Below are 18,131 nucleotides of genomic sequence, written 5' to 3' on the forward strand. Positions count from 1 at the left end.
TTTCTCCAGGATTGTATATAAATGCAAACTTTTCTGCACAATACCAACACTGAGTTCTATGTTTCATATATTCTCTAACTAGTATGAAATGCTGCTATAAAGTTGCTTCTCTATATACTGTATTATCGGAGCAAAGTTGTGCATTTTTCCATGTCTTCTTGTGAAAACCATTCCTTCTTTTTCAAATGGGAATTTAAATGCCAACCTTACAGGTAAAATTAGATGGGGAAAATTTGATTTACTAATATCCTCTTAGGGAGAGCTGTCCTTTTTGGAAAATGGGAGTTTGTAGTCAAGGGCAAATATAAGAAGAGCTCTTTTTGAGACTAGGGATAATTTTATTAAGAAGGAGGAGGGATGGTGGGGGTGCCGGGATGGCTCAGTTGGTTAAGCGTTTGACTTCAGCTCAGATCACGATCTCATGGTTCCTGAGTTCCAGTGCCGCATCAAGCTCTCTGCTGTCAGCACAGAGCCCCTTTGGATTTTTGGTCTCTCTCTCTCTCTGTCCCTACCTCACTCTTCCATGCTCTCTTTCTCTCTCAAAAATAAACATTAAAAAAAAAAAAAAAGGATGGGGACAGTAAAGGAAAAGCAAGAAAGAAGGGTGTAATCAGAAAATAATGAAAGGTCAGCACTCTACATTTTGACATCTGTTCTCTCCGTAACTTACTCAGATCTTAAATACTTTTAAAAACTCATGAAGTGCACAATATGAATAGGTAGATCAGTTGTAGACATTAAGATTGAAGAAGTAAAGGATGAGAAGAAGAAAGAAAAAATAGCTTACCAATAAAATACAGAAGACAGAGAGAAGCAAAACTGTGTGTGTGGGGTGCACAATAAAATTCCCAGAAGTTGTTTTTATTTTTTAAGTAATATCCACTTTCCCAACGTGGGGCTTGAACTCACAACCCTGAGATTAAGAATTGCACATTCCACTGACTGAGCCAGTCAGGTGTTCCACTCAGAGTGTTTGTTTGTTTGTTTGTTTGATGTTTATTTATTTATTTTGAGAGAGAGAGAGAAAGAGAGAGAGAGAGAGGCTGAGAGGGAGAGAGAGAATCCCAAGTAGGCTCTGCATTGACAGCACAGAGCCTGACGCAGGGCTCAAACTCATGAAAGGTGAGATCACGAGATCATCACCTGAGCCAAAACCAAGAGTCAGATGCTTATCCAACTGAGCCACCCAGGCACCCTGAAAGTGTTTTTGATATCAGAGCAACTGGGTTTAAGATTTGGGTCAGATTTAGCCTGAGTTTAGGTACCCTGACAGCTGCCTGGATTATACATATTTATACTATTTAAAATAGTAAGCCTTTGGGGCACCTGGGTGGCTCAGTTAGTTAAGCATCCAACTTCCACTCAGGTCATGATCTCACAGTTTGTGAGTTTGAGCCCTACATCAGGCTTGCTGCTGTCAGCGCAAAGCCCACTTTGGATCCTCTGTCCCCCTCTCTCTGCCCCTTCCCTGCTGGTTCTCTCTCTCTATCTCAAAATAAATAAATAAACTTAAAAAATTAAAACAATAAGCCTTTAATAGTGTGTCACATTTAGTTCTTCCTGTCATTTCAAAATGTTTTTATTCTTGTAGTATGAAAAAAAATATCTTGTGTTTAATGGCTTCCTCTTATTTATTTATTTATTTATTTATTTATTTATTTATTTATTTAGAGTGCAGGGGAAGGACAGAAGGAGAGAGAAAATCTTAAGCAGTCTCCGTGCTCAGCAAGAGCCTGATGTGGGACTCAATCCCATGACTGTGGGATCATGCCCTGAGCTGAAATCAAGAGTCGGACGCTTAACTGACTGAGCCACCCAGGTGCCCCCTTCCTCTTTTTTTAAATATCTGCTAATTTATCTTCCACCCACAAAAGGGATACATATGTTATTCTGTTTCCTTTGAGTTTTATATTTTATATTCTGGTTTCTTGCAGATTTATAACTTATATGCTTCTTTTGAACTCATTGTAATTTATGGATATGGCTATGGTGACAACAATCTAAGTTAATTTTTTTTCAGATCATTGAAACAAGTAATTTAAGTCTCTATTGTATTACTTCTGGTTTGTAATAAAATAAGTGATTATAAAGGTTTGAATCCATAATTGGCCAGTGTTTGAAATCCCCATGTTATAAACATCATGCACTAGAGCTTTTGTAATCAACTTTAAGCCTGATCTAATCATTATAATCTTTTAAGAATTTTTTCAGAGACTTTTGAAAGAACAATTTGACATTTTTGCCCCCTTTCCAATGAGTTTTACTATCACTCAGAATATGTCAGGGATTTAAGTTGGTAACAAGAATCATAAAATTTAGAGTTGGAAAGTATAATAGGGATGACCTCATGCAACTTTTGATTTAAAGGTGAGAAAACAGAGGCCAAGAGAACTTCAATTACCTTCCCAAAGTCACAGCTAATTATAAGCTGACCTGGGACTTTGACTCATGTCTCAGACCATCTCAAAATATACAATAATAAAAAAAGGAACTGCTTTTAACTTTCACTATCCTTTTACTTTAAATCTCCTTACCTTTATATTTATGCTAATTCACATGAAAATAATCTCACCTTCCCTTTTGAGGACTTTAAACCAGTAGGTCAAAACTTCAAAGGAGGATAAGAGTGGAAGTTTGCCCCCTGCAGGTCAAAAGAAGAAATCTTCTAGGATTTTTCCAGGGTAAAGCTCTGATGACTCTTACAAAGCAAAAAGTGTGTTTTAAAGCACTTCCTTGGGAGAGTACCTGTCAAGATAGCATAGGAAAACTTTTATCATGAAGATGCTGCCTTCGTTCTCATCACTGTTACTGTGACAAGTTTCTACAGTATTCCTCTTCCAATAGTATGTGGTGCTATCATAGAACACTGAACAGTATGAACCCATAATTTAGAAGGCTATGAAAATGCTTCCTAGCAACTGAGAACATATCTCTTTTTCTGTTGGAATTTCCTACTCACTGCTAAGAAATATCTGAGTGTGCAATAATATCCTATAATGATTTTGGGACAACTGGATAACCATCTAGAAAAAGTTCTTTTAGAGTCTTGTATCTTCTACTAAAATAAGTCCCTGATGGATTAATATTTAAATGTGAAAGATGAACAAAACCATAACATTACTAGAAGTCTGTACAGGTGATTGTAACATAACTTTGGAGTAGGGAAGAGCTTTGTAAACATAACATCAAAGGAAAATGATTAAAGGAAAATACAGTCATTTTACAAACATTAAAAATATTTTTAAAAACGAGGCACCTGGGTGGCTCAGTTGGTTGAGCGTCCAACTCTTGATTTCGGCTCAGGTCATGATCCCATGGTTTGTGGGATCATGCCCCGGGTCAGACTCTGCACTGACAGTGCAGAGTCTGCTTGGGATTCTCTCTCCCTCTCTCTCTGTCCCTTCCCATGTTTACGCATGCTCTCTCTCAAAATAAATAAACATTTAAACATATGTAAAGAAATCACTGTTCTTAAAGATTAAGATTGAGATTACATTGTCCCACAAATTAGTCAAACAAAATTTTAATAATAATATCCACTGTCAATAATGGCTGTGGAAATGACACTTTAATTTGCAGAGCCTTTTGAAAGAACAATTTGGCAAAATTATGTAACAAATGCTAAAATGTCCACCTGTTGACCCAATATCTATCTCTAAGAATTGATCCAAAGGATATAATCATGAATAAGAGGTAAGATTCAGTACAAATACATTTTTTATAGCCTTGCTTATCATAGTACCCAAACTGAATTGACTGATAGGATATGGGTTAAAGAAATTATAGTAGGAGTTCCGGAAGATGGCGGCGTAGGAGGATTCCACCTACACCTGCCTAAAGAACCCAGAAAAACGCCAGAGGATTAGCAGAAGGGAGTCTCAGGAGTCAAGCGCAGACTAGAGGCCCACGGAAGAGGGTAGGAAGGGCGGCGAGGCGGTGCGCGCTCCACGGACTGGCGGGAGGGAGCCGGGGCGGAGGGGCGGCTCGCCGGCCAAGCAGAGCCCCCGAGTCTGGCTGGCAAAAGCGGAGGGGCCGGACAGAATGTGTTCCGACAGCAAGCGCGACTTAGCGTCTGGGAGGTCATAAGTTAACAGCTCTGCGCGGAAAGCGGGAAGGCTGGAGGACAAAGGGAGGGAGAGCTGCTGAGCCCCCGGACGGCAGAGCTCAGCTTGGCGGGGAACAAAGGCGCCAGCGCCATCTCCCCCGCCCATCCCCCAGCCAAAATCCCAAAGGGAACCAGTTCCTGCCAGGGAACTTGCTCGCTCCGCGCAAACACCCAACTCTGTGCTTCTGCGGAGCCAAACCTCCGGCAGCGGATCTGACTCCCTCCCGCTGCCACAGGGCTCCTCCTGAAGTGGATCACCTAAGGAGAAGCGAGCTAAGCCTGCCCCTCCAGCCCCCGTGCACCTTGCCTACCCACCCCAGCTAATACGCCAGATCCCCAGCAACACAAGCCTGGCAGTGTGCAAGTAGCCCAGACGGGACACGCCACCCCACAGTGAATCCCGCCCCTAGGAGAGGGGAAGAGAAGGCACACACCAGTCTGACTGTGGCCCCAGCAGTGGGCTGGGGGCAGACATCGGGTCGGACTGCGGCCCCGCCCACTAACTCCAGTTATACACCACAGCACAGGGGAAGTGCACTGCAGGTCCTCACCACACAAGGGACTCTCCAAAATGACCAAACGGAAGAATTCCCCTCAGAAGAATCTCCAGGAAATAACAACAGCTAATGAACTGATCAAAAAGGATTTAAATAATATAACAGAAAGTGAATTTAGAATAATAGTCATAAAATTAATCGCTGGGCTTGAAAACAGTATACAGGACAGCAGAGAATCTCTTGCCATAAAGATCGAGGGACTAAGGAACAGTCACGAGGAGTTGAAAAACGCTTTAAACGAAATGCAAAACAAAATGGAGACCACGATGGCTCGGCTTGAAGAGGCAGAGGAGAGAATAGGTGAACTAGAAGATAAAGTTATGGAGAAAAAGGAAGCTGAAAGAAAGAGAGATAAAAAAATCCAGGAGTATGAGGGAAAAATTAGAGAACTAAGTGATACACTAAAAAAAAATAATATACGCATAATTGGTATCCCAGAGGAGGAAGAGAGAGGGAAAGGTGCTGGAGGGGTACTTGAACAAATTATAGCTGAGAACTTCCCTGAACTGGGGAAGGAAAAAGGCATTGAAATCCAAGAGGCACAGAGAACTCCCTTCAGACGTAACTTGAATCGATCTTCTGCACAACATATCATAGTGAAACTGGAAAAATACAAGGATAAAGAGAAAATTCTGAAAGCAGCAAGGGATAAACGTGCCCTCACATATAAAGGGAGACCTATAAGACTCGGGACTGATCTCTCCTTTGAAACTTGGCAGGCCAGAAAGGCTTGGCACGATATCTACAGTGTGCTAAACAGAAAAAATATGCAGCTGAGAATCCTTTATCCAGCAAGTCTGTCATTTAGAATAGAAGGAGAGATAAAGGTCTTCCCAAACAAACAAAAACTGAAAGAATTTGTCACCACGAAACCAGCCCTACAAGAGATCCTAAGGGGGATCCTGTGAGACAAAGTACCAGAGACATCACTACAAGCATAAAACATACAGACATCACAATGACTCTAAACCCATATCTTTCTATAATAACACTGAATGTAAATGGATTAAATGCGCCAACTAAAAGACATAGGGTATCAGAATGGATAAAAAAACAAGACCCATCTATTTGCTGTCTACAAGAGACTCATCTTAGACCTGAGGACACCTTTAGATTGAGAGTGAGGGGATGGAGAACTATTTATCATGCTCCTGGAAGCCAAAAGAAAGCTGGAGTAGCCATACTTATATCAGACAAACTAGACTTTAAATTAAAGGCTGTAACAAGAGATGAAGAAGGGCATTATATAATAATCACAGGGTCTATCCACCAGGAAGAGCTAACTATTATAAATGTCTATGCGCCAAATACCCGAGCCCCCAGATATATAAAACAATTACTCATAAACATAAGCAACCTTATTGATAAGAATGTGGTCATTGCAGGGGACTTTAACACCCCACTTACAGAAATGGATAGATCATCTAGACACACAGTCAATAAAGAAACAAGGGCCCTGAATGATACATTGGATCAGATGGACTTGACAGATCTATTTAGAACTCTGCATCCCAAAGCAACAGAATATACTTTCTTCTCGAGTGCACATGGAACATTCTCCAAGATAGATCATATACTGGGTCACAAAACAGCCCTTCATAAGTTTACAAGAATTGAAATTATACCATGCATACTTTCAGACCACAATGCTATGAAGCTTGAAATCAACCACAGGAAAAAGTCTGGAAAACCTCCAAAAGCATGGAGGTTAAAGAACACCCTACTAACGAATGAGTGGGTCAACCAGGCAATTAGAGAAGAAATTAAAATATATATGGAAACAAACGAAAATGAAAATACAACAATCCAAACGCTTTGGGATGCAGCGAAGGCAGTCCTGAGAGGAAAATACATTGCAATCCAGGCCTATCTCAAGAAACAAGAAAAATCCCAAATACAAAATCTAACAGCACACCTAAAGAAAATAGAAGCAGAACAGCAAAGGCAGCCTAAACCCAGCAGAAGAAGAGAAATAATAAAGATCAGAGCAGAAATAAACAATATAGAATCTAAAAAAACTGTAGAGCAGATCAACGAAACCAAGAGTTGGTTTTTTGAAAAAATAAACAAAATTGACAAACCTCTAGCCAGGCTTCTCAAAAAGAAAAGGGAGATGACCCAAATAGATAAAATCATGAATGAAAATGGAATGATTACAACCAATCCCTCAGAGATACAAACAATTATCAGGGAATACTATGAAAAATTATATGCCAGCAAATTGGACAACCTGGAAGAAATGGACAAATTTCTAAACACCCACACTCTTCCAAAACTCAATCAGGAGGAAATAGAAAGCTTGAACAGACCCATAACCAGCGAAGAAATTGAATCGGTTATCAAAAATCTCCCAACAAATAAGAGTCCAGGACCAGATGGCTTCCCAGGGGAGTTCTACCAGACATTTAAAGCAGAGATAATACCTATCCTTCTCAAGCTATTCCAAGAAATAGAAAGGGAAGGAAAACTTCCAGACTCATTCTATGAAGCCAGTATTACTTTGATTCCTAAACCAGACAGAGACCCAGTAAAAAAAGAGAACTACAGGCCAATATCCCTGATGAATATGGATGCAAAAATTCTTAATAAGATACTAGCAAATCGAATTCAACAGCATATAAAAAGAATTATTCACCATGATCAAGTGGGATTCATTCCTGGGATGCAGGGCTGGTTCAACATTCGCAAATCGATCAACGTGATACATCACATTAACAAAAAAAAAGAGAAGAACCATATGATCCTGTCAATCGATGCAGAAAAGGCCTTTGACAAAATCCAGCACCCTTTCTTAATAAAAACCCTTGAGAAAGTCGGGATAGAAGGAACGTACTTAAAGATCATAAAGGCCATTTATGAAAAGCCCACAGCTAACATCATCCTCAACGGGGAAAAACTGAGAGCTTTTTCCCTGAGATCAGGAACACGACAGGGATGCCCACTGTCACCGCTGTTGTTTAATATAGTGCTGGAAGTTCTAGCATCAACAATCAGACAACAAAAGGAAATCAAAGGCATCAAAATTGGCAAAGATGAAGTCAAGCTTTCGCTTTTTGCAGATGACATGATATTATACATGGAAAATCCGATAGACTCCACCAAAAGTCTGCTAGAACTGATACATGAATTCAGCAAAGTTGCAGGATACAAAATCAATGTGCAGAAATCAGTTGCATTCTTATACACTAACAATGAAGCAACAGAAAGACAAATGAAGAAACTGATCCCATTCACAATTGCACCAAGAAGCATAAAATATCTAGGAATAAATCTAACCAAAGATGTAAAAGATCTGTATGCTGAAAACTATAGAAAGCTTATGCAGGTAATTGAAGAAGATATAAAGAAATGGAAAGACATTCCCTGCTCATGGATTGGAAGAATAAATATTGTCAAAATGTCAATACTACCCAAAGCTATCTACACATTCAATGCAATCCCAATCAAAATTGCACCAGCATTCTTCTCGAAACTAGAACAAGCAATCCTAAAATTCATATGGAACCACAAAAGGCCCCGAATAGCCAAAGTAATTTTGAAGAAGAAGACCAAAGCAGGAGGCATCACAATCCCAGACTTTAGCCTCTACTACAAAGCTGTCATCATCAAGACAGCATGGTATTGGCATAAAAACAGACACATAGACCAATGGAATAGAATAGAAACCCCAGAACTAGACCCACAAACGTATGGCCAACTCATCTTTGACAAAGCAGGAAAGAACATCCAATGGAAAAAAGACAGTCTCTTTAACAAATGGTGCTGGGAGAACTGGACAGCAACATGCAGAAGGCTGAAACTAGACCACTTTCTCACACCATTCACAAAAATAAACTCAAAATGGATAAAGGACCTGAATGTGAGACAGGAAACCATCAAAACCTTAGAGGAGAAAGCAGGAAAAGACCTCTCTGACCTCAGCCGTAGCAATCTCTTACTTGGCACATCCCCAAAGGCAAGGGAATTAAAAGCAAAAGTGAATTACTGGGACCTTATGAAGATAAAAAGCTTCTGCACAGCAAAGGAAACAACCAACAAAACTAAAAGGCAACCAACGGAATGGGAAAAGATATTTGCAAATGACACATCGGACAAAGGGCTAGTATCCAAAATCTATAAAGAGCTCATCAAACTCCACACCCGAAAAACAAATAACCCAGTGAAGAAATGGGCAGAAAACATGAATAGACACTTCTCTAAAGAAGACATCCGGATGGCCAACAGGCACATGAAAAGATGTTCAACGTCGCTTCTTATCAGGGAAATACAAATCAAAACCACACTCAGATACCACCTCACGCCAGTCAGAGTGGCCAAAATGAAGAAATCAGGAGACTATAGATGCTGGAGAGGATGTGGAGAAACGGGAACCCTCTTGCACTGTTGGTGGGAATGCAAATTGGTGCAGCCGCTCTGGAAAACAGTGTGGAGGTTCCTCAGAAAATTAAAAATAGACCTACCCTATGACCCAGCAATAGCACTGCTAGGAATTTATCCAAGGGATACAGGAGTATTGATGCATAGGGGCACCTGTACCCCAATGTTTATAGCGGCACTCTCAACAATAGCCAAATTATGGAAAGAGCCTAAATGTCCATCAACTGATGAATGGATAAAGAAATTGTGGTTTATATATACACAATGGAATACTACGTGGCAATGAGAAAAAATGAAATATGGCCTTTTGTAGCAACATGGATGGAACTGGAGAGTGTGATGCTAAGTGAAATAAGCCATACAGAGAAAGACAGATACCATATGGTTTCACTCTTATGTGGATCCTGAGAAACATAACAGAAACCCATGGGGGAGGGGAAGGAAAAAAAAAAAAAAAGAGGTTAGAGTGGGAGAGAGCCAAAGCATAAGAGACTGTTAAAAACTGAGAACAAACTGAGGGTTGATGGGGGGTGGGAGGGAGGGGAGGGTGGGTGATGGGTATTGAGGAGGGCACCTTTTGGGATGAGCACTGGGTGTTGTATGGAAACCAATTTGACAGTAAATTTCATATATTAAAAAATAAAAAATAAAAAAAAAGAAGAAATTATAGTAGGTTATTGTGCTGGGATAACATGATGCCGCTGCAGTTCTTTTACTGAACTCTATTTAATGGTATTGGGGGAAATTCTTTTTTTTAAATATTTTTTTAATGTTTCTTTATTTTTGAGGGAGAGACAGAGACAGAGCATGAGCAGGGGAGAGGCAGAGGGAGAGGGAGACACAGAATCTGAAACAGGCTCCAGGCTCTGAACTGTCAGCACACAGCCCGACGTGGGACTTGAACTCATGAACTGTGAGATCATGACCTGAACCCAAGTCAGGCGCTTAGCCAACTGAGCCACCCAGGTGCCCCTTGGGGTGGGGGGAGTTCTTAATATATTACTTTACTTGACAGAAGTAGGTTATATGGCAGTGTATTTAGTCTGAGCCCACTATTGATTAGAAAAAACATATATATACATCCATGTACACATAAGGGGCCTTAGAAAACTGTACACCAAATATTAATAATGGTTACTTTTGTGTGTGGGGGAAAAGAGATTAAGAGTTTACTCTAAAGATGTTCTTGAAGAATAATGGAAATAATTAAAAGGTAAATGTGTTTAAAAAACAAAACAAAAGAACCTTCCAGGATGGAAATGTGAATGCAGAAAAGGAGATCCATAGTTAGAGATAAAAAGAATGGGGTCTGGCTATGAGAAGAGAAATAAAAGTACTTAGGAAGAACAGAGGTGCCAGAACATGCAGTAAAATTTGTCAAGGACACACTCAGGTGTGAAGTAATTGCTGGTACAACATGATCTAAGAGCCTGGAAGTGAGGCCACAAAACAGCCCAGGCAAATCAGCATGCTTGCTGCTTGCACAGTATGGTCTCTGTTATCCCAGGAGTCAATCTAAAATACTTTAAAAGTTCTCTAGTTTTAGTTTTTAAAAAATATTCTCTAGTTTAAATACAGTCTAAGCTGTCTAAAAAGCTCCATAAAAATATATTGCTGAAAGGTCACAGGGTGAAAACTCATTTAAAAGTAACCAAGAAACTAGGGTTTTTAGAACAGCTCATTAAAACAGTATTTCAAAACGTTTGAAGGTATATCACAATGTTTTACATATAGAAGATAGAGCTAACCACAATCTATTTATTTTCACCTCTTATTTTTTAATTATTTGTTAAAAACATGTGTTCAGTTGGGGCACCTGGGTGGCTCAGTTGGCTAAGCATCTGACTTTGGCTCAGGTCATGATCTCACAGTTCGTGGGTTTGAGCCTTGTGTCGGGCTCTGTGCTGACAGCTCGGAGCCTGGAGCCTGCTTCAGATTTTGTATCTCCCTCTCTCTCCACCCCTCCCCTGCTCATGCTCTGTCTCTCGCTCTCTCTCTCTCTCTCTCTCTCTCTCAAAAATAAATATTAAAAGAGAAAAACCGAAGAACTTATTTACTATCTATCATCTCTCTCTCTCTCTCTCTCTCTCTCTCTCTCTCTCTCTCTCTCTCCCCCCCCCCCCCAAGGCCGGGCTCAAACTCACAACCATGGACCATGTGCTCGAGTCCCATGTTCCAATGACTGAGACATCTAGACACCTCTGATTTTGACCCTATAATGAATAATTTGCTCCCATTTTACCTTTACTCTATCAAAATAGACTGATATTTGGCCATATGTAGAATTTGTATATTTGTGTTTGTTATTTGTATACCCATTAGCTTCTGGAGAAGCGATATTCAAACTTTGATCAGATGCCCCAGTATATGCATATTTATTTCTCTCTATATATACGTCCTACCAAACTAATATACATAAATTATATAACAGAAAGAAAAAAGTTAAAATTACAAAAATAAAATAAGCAGGAGAAATTCTAATATATTCGTCTTGCAGCATATTGTACCTTCCTGTCTGTGCAGTTTTGCTTCTTCAGAGACCACTGGCTGCCATTAGGGTCTCTCAAGACCTGCTACCAGGATCCACCTCTAAATAGTTTGTACCTTGGGCAAAACACTTAGCCTCTGTGTCTCAGTTTATTTGTATTGTTATTTATCATTTCTATTATTATCTTCATTTTAGTTTATTTGTAAAGTGAAGATAATAATAGAGCCTGCCTCACAGAAGTTCCATGAAGATCAAGTGAGCCAGTGCCTACAAAGTGCTTCCCATCATGCCTATGCTTGGCATGAAGAAGTGGTCTTTAATGGTAGATAAGATCTGTGATCAATATTCTGCAAGGCACGATCCTTCTTTAGATGATTGCTGAATTAAAGTTGATTACTGGTATTTTAGGAATTCAAGTTGTTTCATATAAAATAATACATGGCAATTTATTCTTTTTTTATTCTTCCTTATCTCTCTGCTCTTTTCTGACATTATCTCCTCAGCCTGAAGCTAAGTGCATGAGTTTTCATATTTTTGCAAAGTTGCAAACTGTGCATTTCCCCTGAACATGTGGATTCAGTTGCCCCAAGGAAGGATAGCAATTACTTTGTATTAAAAATACCATCTCTTCATAGTCTATTTACATTATAGTAGCAATGATCAATTCTGGCTGCACATTATAATCATATGGGAAGGTTTAAAAACCCACATATCTAGGCCCCAGTTCCAGAGCTTCTGATTCAATTTGTCTAAAGGCTCCCCAGGTGATACTACAGTGTAGTCAGGGATTGAGGAACACTGAGCAAGGAAAAAAAAATCATCATTTTATGTCAATGATTCTCAGTCTTTCTATATACTCCAGTCACCTGGGGAGCTCTTAAAAATACCAATGCCCGGAGCCCTGACCTCTGACTAATTAAATAAATATCTATGGATGTGGTCAGGACATTAACAGTCATAAAAGGTCCCCAGTTGATTCTTATTTGAAGCCAACGCTGAGAACTATTGCTCTATGTAAACAAAATACTAAAGTAAAGTAGGTGGCAATCACAATAAGAACTTGACATCATGACTTGTAACAGATGACACATGCATACTCCAAGGTAGGCTGATCCAAGGGTGTTGTGGTCTACAATCACCTGTTGCTCACTCCTGAGTCATCCTAGCTTGCACTTGACTTTGCTTCCTGAGGCCAGCAAACCCATGTGGGAGAGAGTAGTCCTGCTCTCTTAGAAGTGGCCTACCAGGGTCAGTAACTATTTAAAAGGGTAAAGCACTACACCAAACCTACTATTATTAATTTTTATCATTATTAACCTTAACTGCCTGGGTTCTTCTCTCCTCCAGTCATCTTGAGAAGTGAAATACTTCTTGCCTAGTACTCTCCTTTCCTATTGCTCTTATCTCCAAAGTAGGCACGCTGACCCTTTGTGGTCTGGGCGTTATATCTAATCACCATAAGGAGAGTCAGGGAGGAAGGGGCACAAAGGAGAATCATTAAAATTTTAAGGCCAGGAAAGAAACAGAAATCTCACAAAATTGCTTTATAACAATGATCCAAATGCTTATTTCCCTAGATATCTGCATGCAGTTGAGTTAGATTATCATAATACATATTTAATTTAAACCTTAAAGTCACTTTAAGAATACATTTTACAGATAAACAGATTTAAAAGAGGTTAAGTGACCTGCCCAAGGTCACATAGGAGGCAAAGTCAGATTATGAAAAAGATCTTCTAGTTTTAAGTCTAATGCTTATTTCACTACACTACAAGTGCATCCTGGAAGCTGATAGGTACTTCCCCTTTAGCATTCTTTTATCATGAAAGGGAGAGCCTTTAGCTGGTCCTTGGGGACTGATCTGTTGCTTCCAGAACAGATATGGTTAAGTTCTGGGGGTTTAGCGAATATCACAAAGTGGGTGATTGTGGTTATTAGATGTCACTATTGGAGAGATGTCTCCCAAATCAGCAAGTTAACATTCAAAGGTGCCATAGGATGCTGCCACCAGAAAGCTGGTCTGAAATGGAATTGAGTAAAAAGAAAGTAGTGTTTACTTAATTAACCCAACACCTGAATAGAGTATGACAACAGAAGTGAGCAACCTTCTTGGATCATGGTGGGTGTCCAGCATTGTCCTGAAGAGAGGGTGTCTGGCTAGTGCTGCATCAGGAGTCCCTTGGTTTCAATTCCAGCCTCAGTAAACAATGTTCCTAGCTTCCCAGAGACTTTTAGACACAGGAGGAAACAATTCTTGGTTCAGTTTATATGAGTATTCTGTTTTTTCTAATAGTCATGTTACAAATATAAATGCAAAATCAGCATCTTGGTTTCCACAACAATTCTCTGAATTTGGTTAGCACAAGAGTTAATTCCTCTGATGATGATCTCCTCCTGTTATCCTGAGGAAAGTTTGTGGGCCTGGAAGGCTATGCTCATGGAAACCCTGTCATTTGGTGACTGCAAGGCATCGCCTCTCTGAGAGACCGTGAACTGCTTTCCCCCTCACTAAATAAAGCTATTTATTGTCAAACAATGGCATGAACTAGTGAGCCAGAGGACTACCCCAAAACTTACATGACTCATTAATGGTTTTGAAAAGTTCCAGAGAATGACTTTAATGTTATACTGGTCTGTGCTTTGCATAGGAAAGTCATCCTTTGTAAAGTTTGGCCATTTAGGTCAGCATCTTTAAAAAAAAAATGATACGATGCAGATTTCTGTTATGAAAATTTAGAAGGGTTTGTGAAAGAGATTCCTCTCCTGGGTTACTTCCTTTACCATGCTTTCTGTGGACTCTATGTGCTGTTGTGTTACGTGTAGTTTCATCCAATTCTTTTCTGAATTGTGTCAGCTGTCATTCTATAATCTGTTCTGACATCTTCATTTTTAATGTGTGTTTTTTTCAAAAGCTCCAATCTAAATGATTTAACTTGTTTAAAAACATTAATTTTCATCTGCTTTATAGCTAGAGTATTTTTCTGTTAAGTTCTCATGGTCTGTTCAAATTATTTAATCTATTTAAATCTTTTTTCTTATACTAAGGTCATTTGAGGTTAAATAGCTAAGGTCATTTGAGGCTAAATGTCTTTTTTCCCTCATGTCCAAATTACGTGGACTTTTGTGGATCCAAACATAGGAGAGATTTCTTATGGAGATGGGGATGGACCACGGTCAATTTCTCAGCTTCATGGCCCATGGTCTCTCTCCTGTTATAATGAAGGACCAAAAATATAGCCTTTTTGTGTAACCCTTCTCTATTTGTCAAAGCGAAGTCTAGTTGGAAAGATTTTCCACCTTTAGCTCTGTGTTTCCTAGAAGTCTACAGACCTTCCACAGAGGAAGATCTTTTCCTCTTGAGTCTGCTGGCCACCCAGCCTAATACAAAATGACACTGCTTTACCATTCCCAATGTAAGTTTTCCCTCTCCTTTATTCCAAATGTTTTTGTCCTGCTCTATACTTCTTTCCAACATTTTCCCCTCTTAGACCATGGCTCAGTCCTCCTGGAAAGAAGCATGTGCTGAATAGTTCTGATAACCTTCAGAGCTTAGAGCACTACAGCACTAATCAATTCTCTTGCATCCACACAAACACATAGAAGTGGGGTTGTTTTTGGTTTTTGTTGTTGCTTTGCACTCATCCAGAATGTGATGCCCATTCTCAAATCTGTTCATCCATACTTCCTTTCCGGTAGAGTCCTTTCAACAGTTTTAGGGAATATAGCTCACAATGACTTGTCAGTAACCCCTTCATTCTTGCTGCTTCCCACTTTCATTCTGCTGATCCTGCATCCATTCAGCGTTGAGGTAGGCAGGTACACCTGCCCATATTCTGGTATTTGTAGGGATTCCTTTGCTAGAATTTCTTGAAGATTGTTTTTTGAAGAGCTAATGAACCCCTGGTCCAGAAAGAGTTATTTATCATTAGGAAGACTGGCTATAATGTGATGTAAGATAACTGCAAACCTCTTTGTAGTCTATAATTTTAAAGAAGCAGATTGGTCTCAAAGATGTCAACACTTCTTTGGTCTCTTGAAAAATGTCTACCTGCTTATGCACAGGGTTTCTTAGAAAACTCACTTATTTAAATGAATCAAGTTTATGTGTGAGATGGGACTCAGTCTGCAAGGACAGAACAGTTCCTTGAGTAATTACAACTTAAAAGCACTCCTTAAAAAAATTGGAAAAATAGCAGATAAACCACACAACAGTAAAAAGTTTTTTATAATCTGGAAACAAAATGAACTTACAAAATCTATATTAAAATGAGACTTCTAGGGGCGCCTGGGGGGTTCAGTCGGCTGAGCGTCCGACTTTGGCTCAGGTCATGATCTCGTGGTTTGTGAGTTCCAGCCCCACAATGGGTTATGTGCTGACAGCTCAGAGCCTGGAGCCTGCTTCAGATTCTGTCTCCCTCTCTCTCTGCCCCTCCGCTTCTCACGGTCTGTCTCTCCCTTTCTCTCAAAAATAAACGTAAAAAAATAAAAATAAATAAAATGAGACTTCTACTTTCAAACGAAAGTATTTATAACAAAATTTTACTAAATATTTAATCGTACTAATAAATACAAATACCAACTTCACAAAAAATCTATTATATAAAGTGAGCTAAGAATCTGTATTAATATTAGTGGCGCTCATAATTTTCATAATACTTTAACAAAAACTAAGTGTTGGGCACCTGGGTGGCTCAGTTGGTTGGGCGTCCGACTTCGGCTCAGGTCATGATCTCACAGTCTGTGAGTTCGAGCCCCACATCGGGCTCTGTGTTGACACCTCAGAGCCTGGAAACTACTTTGGATTGTGTCTCCCTCTCTCTCTGCCCCTCCCCTGCTCATGGTTTGTCTCTCTCTGCCTCAAAAATAAATTTTAAAAAAACTTAAAAAAATTAAAAAAAAAAAACACAAACAAAACCCCACTAAGTGTTAATGGTATACAGGAGAGTAAAAGTATCGATACCTACACAAGTAAAATAACACACTTTATTTTAAAAAACAGTTCAACACTTAATGTTATTTTAACTTTGAAGACAGTATATATAACTAGAATGATGATCTGTGCAAAGTTTTCATGTGATCACATTTAAGACAACTATTAAACCAAAAATTATATTCTTTTACCTAAGTAGAGGATAACCAAATTATATTTTCTAATATATTTAAATTATCGCTATAAACTAGACATTCTCTTTTCTTGTTTTGTTATTGTTACTTTACAGAAAAAGCTTCCTATCACAGTTAATACTTAGAAATACATTTTGGAGCAGATAAAATCTTAGTGTAAATTCCTGTTCTACTACCTACTAGCTGTAAGATTTTGGGCAAGTTTCTTAACATTATTAAGCTCATTTCCTCCTCTATACAATGGAGAAAATGTTTCAAAGATAGAGGTAATATGTGTTATGGCTGAATTGTGTCCCACTCAATTCATTTGTTGAAGTCCTAGTCCCCAGTACTTCAGAATGTGACTGTATTGGAGGCAGGCTTTTTAAAGAGGTAATTAAATAAAGATGAGGTCATTAGGGAGGGCCCTCATCCATTATTAGTGTCCTTACAAGAAGAGGAAATTAGGATACAGATACAGAGGGAAGACATGAAGACACAGGGAGAAGACATCCATCTACAAGTGAAGGAGAGAGGCCTCGGAGGAAACCAACTCTGCCAACACCTTGATCTCAGACTTCTAGTCCCCTGATTTGGGAGATAATAAATTTCTGTTAAGCCTCCTAATGTGTGCTATTTTGTTATGCCAACCCTAGCAAATTAATACAATATGTAAAGAATTTAGAATAGTGCCTGGAACATGGTAGGTAATTAATAATTTAATTACTATATTATTTCCCCAGAGCTCTTCTAATATTCAACTCCACACATAATTTGGTTCTTACAATGTTCGATTTATGACTAAGTAGCAATAGAGCTCTGTGATGGGCTCTCAGCATCCCTGCACTTTCTTGCTGAGTTTGAGCTCTCTTGGTTTTGTTTTTTGTTTTGTTTGTTGAGCTCTCTTTTTCCAGGTCATTTCTCAGGGATGTGTTTCCAGTGAGTCACCTTCAATGATGACATATCTCACTCCAGACAAAGAACAGGCTTACTTCTGCTTACTGTAAAAGTTGTGAATTGCCTAAGTTAGGTGTTCCTCTTCTATAACACAACACATTGTATATGCAGGAATTCATCATGGGCTTTTATGGTACCCCTGTGGGACTTGGAAAGACAGAGGATCAACATGAAGCTCTGCCTACTATACAACCATTTGTTTCCAACCCAGAAGTCTCATGTCTCCTGCCAGTATCCCATGGAATTTTAGTTGTTAGCTTGTAAACAGGGCAAAATCTCAGACCCTGCCAGTTCTTGACAGTTTTGGCTGAGAAAGCCATAGTTTCCTGGAAAAGATGAGGGACCCAATGGGCTGGGTTGAGAGAGATAAGTCTTCCTGAGATCCAACAGTAAATGTTTTCACCTAAGTAGTTGGAAAGGGGAAGGGGAATATAAGTTCCCACTGTCACACTGTACCCCCACTCTTAAATTATGTTTGGAGGATAAGCAATGTGAAGTAAGATTAAAACAAACCAGTCAAATCATGTATTGGTTGTTGTTCCCT

The 18,131-nt window shown here is 39.4% G+C and overlaps 1 protein-coding gene across 4 annotated transcripts in view; it reads right to left on the reverse strand.

The window, feature by feature from the left end:
- The window catches only part of BBS12 (Bardet-Biedl syndrome 12), a 73,857-nt gene that overhangs the window by 40,360 nt on the left and 15,366 nt on the right, over positions 1-18,131 (reverse strand). For 3 of the 4 annotated variants that reach the window (XM_042983952.1, XM_042983954.1, XM_042983953.1), the window contains one exon: positions 2,573-2,745. The gene's annotated coding sequence lies outside the window, so the exon portion shown is untranslated. Of the gene's footprint in view, positions 1-2,572; positions 2,746-15,410; positions 15,428-18,131 lie in introns of those variants that run through there. The other variant, XM_007087587.3, reaches the window with a different exon arrangement.

The sequence above is a fragment of the Panthera tigris genome, chromosome B1 (assembly GCF_018350195.1).
Source record: "Panthera tigris isolate Pti1 chromosome B1, P.tigris_Pti1_mat1.1, whole genome shotgun sequence".
NCBI lineage: Eukaryota > Metazoa > Chordata > Mammalia > Carnivora > Felidae > Panthera > Panthera tigris.